The sequence below is a fragment of the Colobus angolensis genome, unplaced genomic scaffold (assembly GCF_000951035.1).
Source record: "Colobus angolensis palliatus isolate OR3802 unplaced genomic scaffold, Cang.pa_1.0 Scaffold9, whole genome shotgun sequence".
Lineage (NCBI taxonomy): Eukaryota > Metazoa > Chordata > Mammalia > Primates > Cercopithecidae > Colobus > Colobus angolensis.
Window position 1 is genome coordinate 10,092,645 of NW_012122931.1, and position 6,690 is coordinate 10,099,334.

At 47.6% G+C, this 6,690-nt stretch overlaps 1 protein-coding gene across 2 annotated transcripts in view; it reads right to left on the reverse strand.

The window, feature by feature from the left end:
- Nucleotides 1–2,973, reverse strand: part of GAPVD1 (GTPase activating protein and VPS9 domains 1) — a 110,615-nt gene extending 107,642 nt beyond the window's left edge. For both annotated transcript variants that reach the window (XM_011931381.1, XM_011931380.1), the window contains exon 1: nucleotides 2,808–2,973. The gene's annotated coding sequence lies outside the window, so the exon portion shown is untranslated. The remainder of the gene's footprint in view (nucleotides 1–2,807) is intronic.
- Between the last annotated feature and the right edge of the window lie 3,717 nt (nucleotides 2,974–6,690).

A 6,690-nucleotide genomic window follows, 5' to 3' on the forward strand; every position in this document is an offset into this window, starting at 1 on the left:
TTTGCTCTTGTAGCCCAGGCTGGAGTATAATGGCATGATCTCAGCTCACTGCAACATCCGCCACCTGGGTTCAAGCAATTCTCCTGCCTCAGCCTCCTAAGTAGCTGGGATTACAGGTGCCCGCCACTACATCCAGCTAATTTTCGTATTTTTAGTAGAGACAGGGTTTCACCATGTTGGCCAGACTGGTCTCGAACTCCTGACCTCAGGCTATCCACCCACGTCGGCTTCCCAAAGTGCTGGGATTACAGGCATGAGCACCATGCCTGGCCCGAAAAATATATTTCAAGAGAGATTCTCCTGTTTTTCATTTAAAGATAGAAAAATTAGGGCCGGGCACAGTGGCTCACGCCCGTAATCCCAGCACTTTGGGAGGCCAAGGTGTGCAGATCACAAAGTCAGGAGTTTGAGACTAGCCTGGTCAATATGGCGAAACCCCGTCTCTACTAAAAATACAAAAATTAACCGGGCGTGGTGGCGCACTCCTGTAATACCAGCTACTCAGGAGGCTGAAGCAGGAGAATTGCTTGAATCCAGGAGGCGGAGGTTGCAGTGAGCCGAGATCACATCGTTGCACTCCAGCCTGGCCAACAAGAGTGAAACTCCATCCCAAAAAAAAAAAATTCCACCTCCATGATTTAAAGAAAACCAGCAAACAGTAAAATTTCTTTTCACAGGGTTACATCAGAACATCAGAGCTTACAGAGCTGCAATCACTTGGAACTGCGGAGGTGCCTTAATACAAAAATTTAAAGGCCAACATACTCACTTCCCTTTCTTCTTCCAATTATTTTGTTCACTCCCCATTATCCTGAATGAAATATCTATGGTCTGTTCTTTCAAAATGACTACTCTGGGCAGGACGTGGTGGCTCACATCAGTAATCCCAGCACAATGGGAGTCCGAGGCAGGCAGATCACCTGAGGTCAGGACTTTGAGACCAGCCTGACCAACATGGTGAAACCTTGCCTCTACTAGAAATATAAAAATTATCTGGGCGTGGTGGCGTGTGCCTGTAGTCCCAGCTACTCAGGAAGCTGAGGCACGAGAATCGCCTGAACCCGGGAGGCTGAGGTTGCAGTGAGCGGAGATCACGCCACTGCACTCCAGCCTGGGCAACGGAGCCAGACTCCATCTCAAAACCAAAAAAAAAAAAAAAGGCTACTCTGATCCCATCCAAATCTTTTACCTCTCTGATTATGAAATTCTCTTTCATCTACACTGTCATCCTGTCTGACTTCAGTGACTCAGATGTTCTTCTAAGTAGACTTATAGATCCAAAAAAACTTATTTCTATTTCAGGAGGTTTTTTTTGTTGTTGTTGTTTTTGAGACGGAGTCTCACTCTGTCGACAGGCTGGAGCGCAGTGGCGTGATCTCGGCTCACTGCAACCTCCACCTACCAGGCTCAAGCAATTCTCTTGCCTCAGCCTCCCCAGTAGCTGGGACTACAGGCATGGGCCACCACACCCAACTAACTTTTGTATTTTTAGTAGAGATGGGGTTTCACCATGTTGGCCAGGATGGTCTCGATCTCTTGACCTCAGTAATCTGCCCACCTCAGCCCCTCAAAGTATTTCAGGAGTTCTTAATCTTTTTGTGCATGGACCTCATTGGCAGTCTGGTGAAGCCTATGGTCCCGTTCTCAGATTTCTTTTAAATGCATAATTAAATACATGTGATTGCAAGGGAAGCCAATTATACAGAAATATTAGCAAAACAACTTAACAAACTAATATGGTGATAATACATGTACAGCCTTATTATCACATTAAATAACAAGGTCTTAACGGCGGGTCTAGTAATACCAGAAATTCAAAGAAGTGATAACCATAAATGATATTCTGAGCTGTCTGCAACTGTAAATATGATAGAAAAATATCCGTAATTTTTATTGATGACAAAGTCATAAGCGTTGCTAATTCTACTCTGGCTTGTTGTCCACATTCACAACTGAAGGAAATAATAAGTTTCAGATAGCAGTCAATAAAAATAATGATGTCATTTTATCATCCTAGTGAAAGGACCCTTCTAATTCTATCCGTCAATGAACTCCAATTTAAAACCCCTCTCTAGTTCAAAGTCCTGTTCAGAACTTATTTTCGTCATAAATTTAAAAATAAAAACACTGATTCCTCCTTTGACCTAGTTCTCATCTGAACCTATCACTATGTCTCCCTGTTTTTATGCACATTTATACACAGAACCCTGTGTGTACTTCTGTGGTTTGCCTAGCCAGCACCCATTACAATTTTGCCAGTCAATAAAAGGTGAAGTTGAAAGGGATGGAAACAACCATCCCTCACTTTCAGACCTCGGACAGCAAGAGGAAAGATGCCAAGTATGGTGAGTGTCTGTGGTAGCTGAGCTGCCCCTAGACCCGCGTGTCCAGCTTGTCAAGCTTCCCCGCAGCACATCTTTATCAGCGACACTCAAAAGACATTCCATTTCGTTCTCGCCTCCTGTACTCAGTTCCCTACCTGCCGGGCCTCTAGTCTCTGGCCCCCACCCGAGACCGCCCAGCGGTCCCCCAGTCCCTTCCCATCCCATCCCCCACGCGTCTCTCCCTCTCCTTAGCCCCAGGCCGCCCTGGCTCCTGCGCGCCGCCACATTTCTCCCCTGGGCCTAACCCAGTGCCCCCCAACCCCCACCTCGCCCGACACTGACGGGAAGGTCCCGGGACCCCGGGGTCAGTTGGACCGGACGGCCCGGCCGTCAGAGGCAGGCTGCGGCCCTAGGCCGGAGCAAGACGGCCGCGAGGCAGGGAGCGGCGCACCGCGCGCTGGCTAAATCGGGACGCGCGCTCACCAAGGGGCTCATGCGGAGGAGGACACGGAGGACTCTGCCGGACCGCCACTCGGCCTCTGAGCCGTCGCCCTCGCCGGTGACTGCCCCCGCCGCCGCTGCCGCCACCTTCGCCACTCGCCTGTTGGCTTCCCTGCGTCCTGCAGCGGCGCTGCCGCCACGCCAGCGCGCGTGCGCGGTGCCGCGGGCACCCCTGGGAGCGGTAGTTTCGCCGGGGAGGCCGGGGGCTCCCACTTCCGCCTTAGGCAGCCCTAGGTCAGCTGCCCGCTGAGGCGGTCGTGGGTGTCCGGGTCCGGAATCGTCTTCCGGAAGGTTGTTTACCAGGCCTGAGCCCTGGTTTCCGCCTGCAGTAATGCTGGAAGTGAAGAATCCGACTGAGCAAGTATGTGTAAAGCAAAAATGTAGAGCGTTTTATGCTTTCTGTGACAACACTCAGTTGCCCAGGACACATTATTCGAAAGAATGACTCTCTCTCTCGTCTCTCTCTCTCTCACACACACGCACACACCACTCACAAACCTCCCTTCCTTTTTTTTTTTTTTTTTTAAGAGACGGAGTCTCGCTCTGCCGCCCAGGCTGGAGTGCAGTGGTGCGATCTCGGCTCACTGCAAGCTCCGCCTCCCGGGTTCACGCCATTCTCCCGCCTCAGCCTCCCACGTAGCTGAGACTACAAGCACCCGCCACCACGCCCAGCTAATTTTTTGATTTTTAGTAGAGACTGGGTTTCACCGTGTTAGCGAGGATGGTCTCGATCTTCTGACCTCGTGATCCGCCCACCTCAGCCTCCCAAAGTGCTGGGATTACAGGCATGAGCCACCGCTCCCGGCCCCTCCCTTCTCTTTTGTTGGAAGTGCCATTAATTGGTTTGGATGGTATCTGGATTTTAAGTACTAAACCTGCTTTCCCACTTCTCAGTTTCTAAAATCTTATCGTAAACTTGACCTTGCAGTTATTTTAGGTAAGTCAATAGATGAGCTGTCTAATAATTTTTTTAACGGCGTAACTCAGAGGTCAAATTAGCTGAGTTGAACAGTCTTGAAACCTTAGAATTGGAAGATACCTTCTTAAAGGTCACTAGTGCAACTGCCGCCCAGGCAGGAATTCCCTCTTGTACATTCAGCCAGATGGTCATCTTCTTGTTCAACAGTTCAAATTTCAGGGAGCTCACTCCCTCAAGTAATGCAGCCTGCTCCACTGTTGGACAGCTCTAAATGTTAGAGCTCCACTGTTGGACAGCTCTAAATGTTAGAAAGTTCTGCCTCCTGCTGAGCTGAAATCTGTTTCCCTTTATTTCCTTCCATTGCTGGTAGTTATGCTGCCTGGAGCAATACAGAATGTCTTCCACTTGACAGCTCTTCAAAAAATTGAAAACAATGATTATATCCACCAACACTGGGAGTCTTCAGGCAAAAAAAGGAAAAAAGTAATAATCATTTCCCCAGCTATTTCAAATCAAACTGCTTTCCATCTACTCACCTCCCTTCATGTGTCCCCTTTAGGGGCATGGTGGCACATGCCTGTAATCCCAGCACTTTGCGAGGCCAAGGCAGGAGGATTGCTTGAGCCCAGAAGTTCGAGAGCAGCCTGGGCAACATAGTGAAACCCCATCTCTACAAAAACAATACAAAAATTAGACAGCCATGGTGGCGTGCACCTGTAGTCCCAGCTACTAGGGAGGCTGAAGTGGAAAGATCACCAAGCCCAAAGAGGTCAAGGCTGCAGTGAGCTGTGATCATGCCACTGAACTCCAACCTGGACAACAGAGTGAAACCTGTCTCAAAACAAAACAACAACAACATTAACATAATTGCTTCATATTTATTGCCTTGTTTTATGACTACATAGGTAGTAATAGAACCACCCATGGTAGACTGCTCAGGTGTTATTGCTATTGTGTTGCCATTCAACTCATTCAGGAATTCAGTCAGCTCTGTTACAAGACATTACTCAATGCACCACTGGCATGAAATAGGCAAGAGGATACAATTTACGATCTAGGGTGGGATGAAACTTCCGCAGATTAAGGATCATCATAAGAAGCCAAGGTACAAAGCATTTTGAGATTCCCAGAGAGAATGGCCTCTTCAAGTCGAGGGGTCATGACTTTATGGAAGAGGTGACACTTGGGAGTTACCGGATGGTTGGATTTCAAGACGAGATGGCATTCGTGGACTGCCAAGGAAGAACTCAGCCTTAGCAAAATGAATGCATTCACAGTGGGCTCTGGAACACTGCATCTGGGTAGGCTGGAGCACCCAGGCCAGGGAGGAGGGGAAGGAGAGGCCCCAAAAGTTGCAAAAGAATCTTCAGGGAAGCTCCATTGCATGTGAGAAGTAAAAAAGGAACTAGAATGGTCAGTTAATTTTCTGAGCCCTGTTCTGTCACCTACAAATGAAGAACTTGAACTAATAAGCAGTTTTCATTTTTTTTTTCCAGTCAGCACACTCAAGGAATTCAAATCTCCTGCTAGAACTATGGATCACTACAACAGTGATTCTTAGGAAATATGGAATAGGTATTATTTTCATCCCTTTTACACATGGGAAAGTAAACTCAAGAGGTGAAGATTTGCTCAAAATCAATAAATAGTACTCACTGAGGGCAGATCACTGTCTCCCTGGAACCTGGCGCACTGCCTAGAATGTAATAAATGTTTGTTTTTTGTTTTTTAAATGAATGGATGAATACACAGTAAACTCTGTCCAAAGCCCCTTTCTTTCCACTACACAACTCAGGCTTCCCTGACATAGAAGGATATGAAGTTACTTGTTCATAGTCACAAAATTCATACTGGACCTTGTGTACAGTTTAGTTCCTCAGCCTCCTAACTGTATACTCTCTATTAAATAAACTACTCTGCCTCAGAATCACAAAACATTTTTTTAATGTTCTTTTTCCTTCTATGTATGCACAGCCAGTCTTAGAAGTAAGCCAAGAAAGCAGGTGCTATGGCTTACTGATTTGAGGGGCCTCTGGCAAGTATTTCTGGTCAAAAAAAAACTTTTATCGGGCCAGGCGCGGTGGCTCAAGCCTGTAATCCCAGCACTTTGGGAGGCCGAGGCGGGTGGATCATGAGGTCAGGAGATCAAGACCATCCTGGCTAACATGGTGAAACCCTGTCTCTACTAAAAATACAAAAAATTAGCTGGGTGTGGTGGTGGGCACCTGTAGTCCCAGCTACTCAGGAGGCTGAGGCAGGAGAATGGCGTGAACCTGGGAGGCGGAGCTTGCAGTGAGCCGAGATCATGCCACTGCACTCTAGCTGGGGCGACAGAGCAAGACTCCGTCTCAAAAAAAAAATTTAAAAATTAAAAAAAACACTTTATCGCCAGGTCCCTCAAAGGCCCCCAAAGTTCATCACTTATATTGAATCGCAAATGTTAACTCGAGGTGAAAATTTAATCTAAACCAATACATAGTCCATGAGGGCACAGACCCCATCTTATTCACCACTGGGCATACTGCCTAGAATGTTTAAATTTTTGTTTTAGAAATAGGTCTTGCTATGTTGCCCAGGCTAGAATGCAGTAACTATTCACAGGCACCATCATGAGGGCTCAAGGGATCCTTATTCCTCAGCTTCCTGTGTAGCTGGGACCACAGGCTTGCATTGCTGCGCTGGGCTTGTTTTCTGTTTTGTTTTGTTTGAGATGGAGTCTTGCTCCATCGCCCAGGCTGGAGTGCAGTGGCATGATCTTGGCTCACTGCAACCTCCATCTCCTGGGATCAAGCAGTTCTCATGCTTAATCCTCAGCTGGGATTACAGGTGCACGCCACCATGCCTGGCTAATTTTTCTTTTTCTTTTTCAAGACAGAGTTTCGCTCTTGTCGCCCAGGCTGGAGTGCAATGGCATGATCTCGGCTTATCGCAACCTCCACCTCCCGG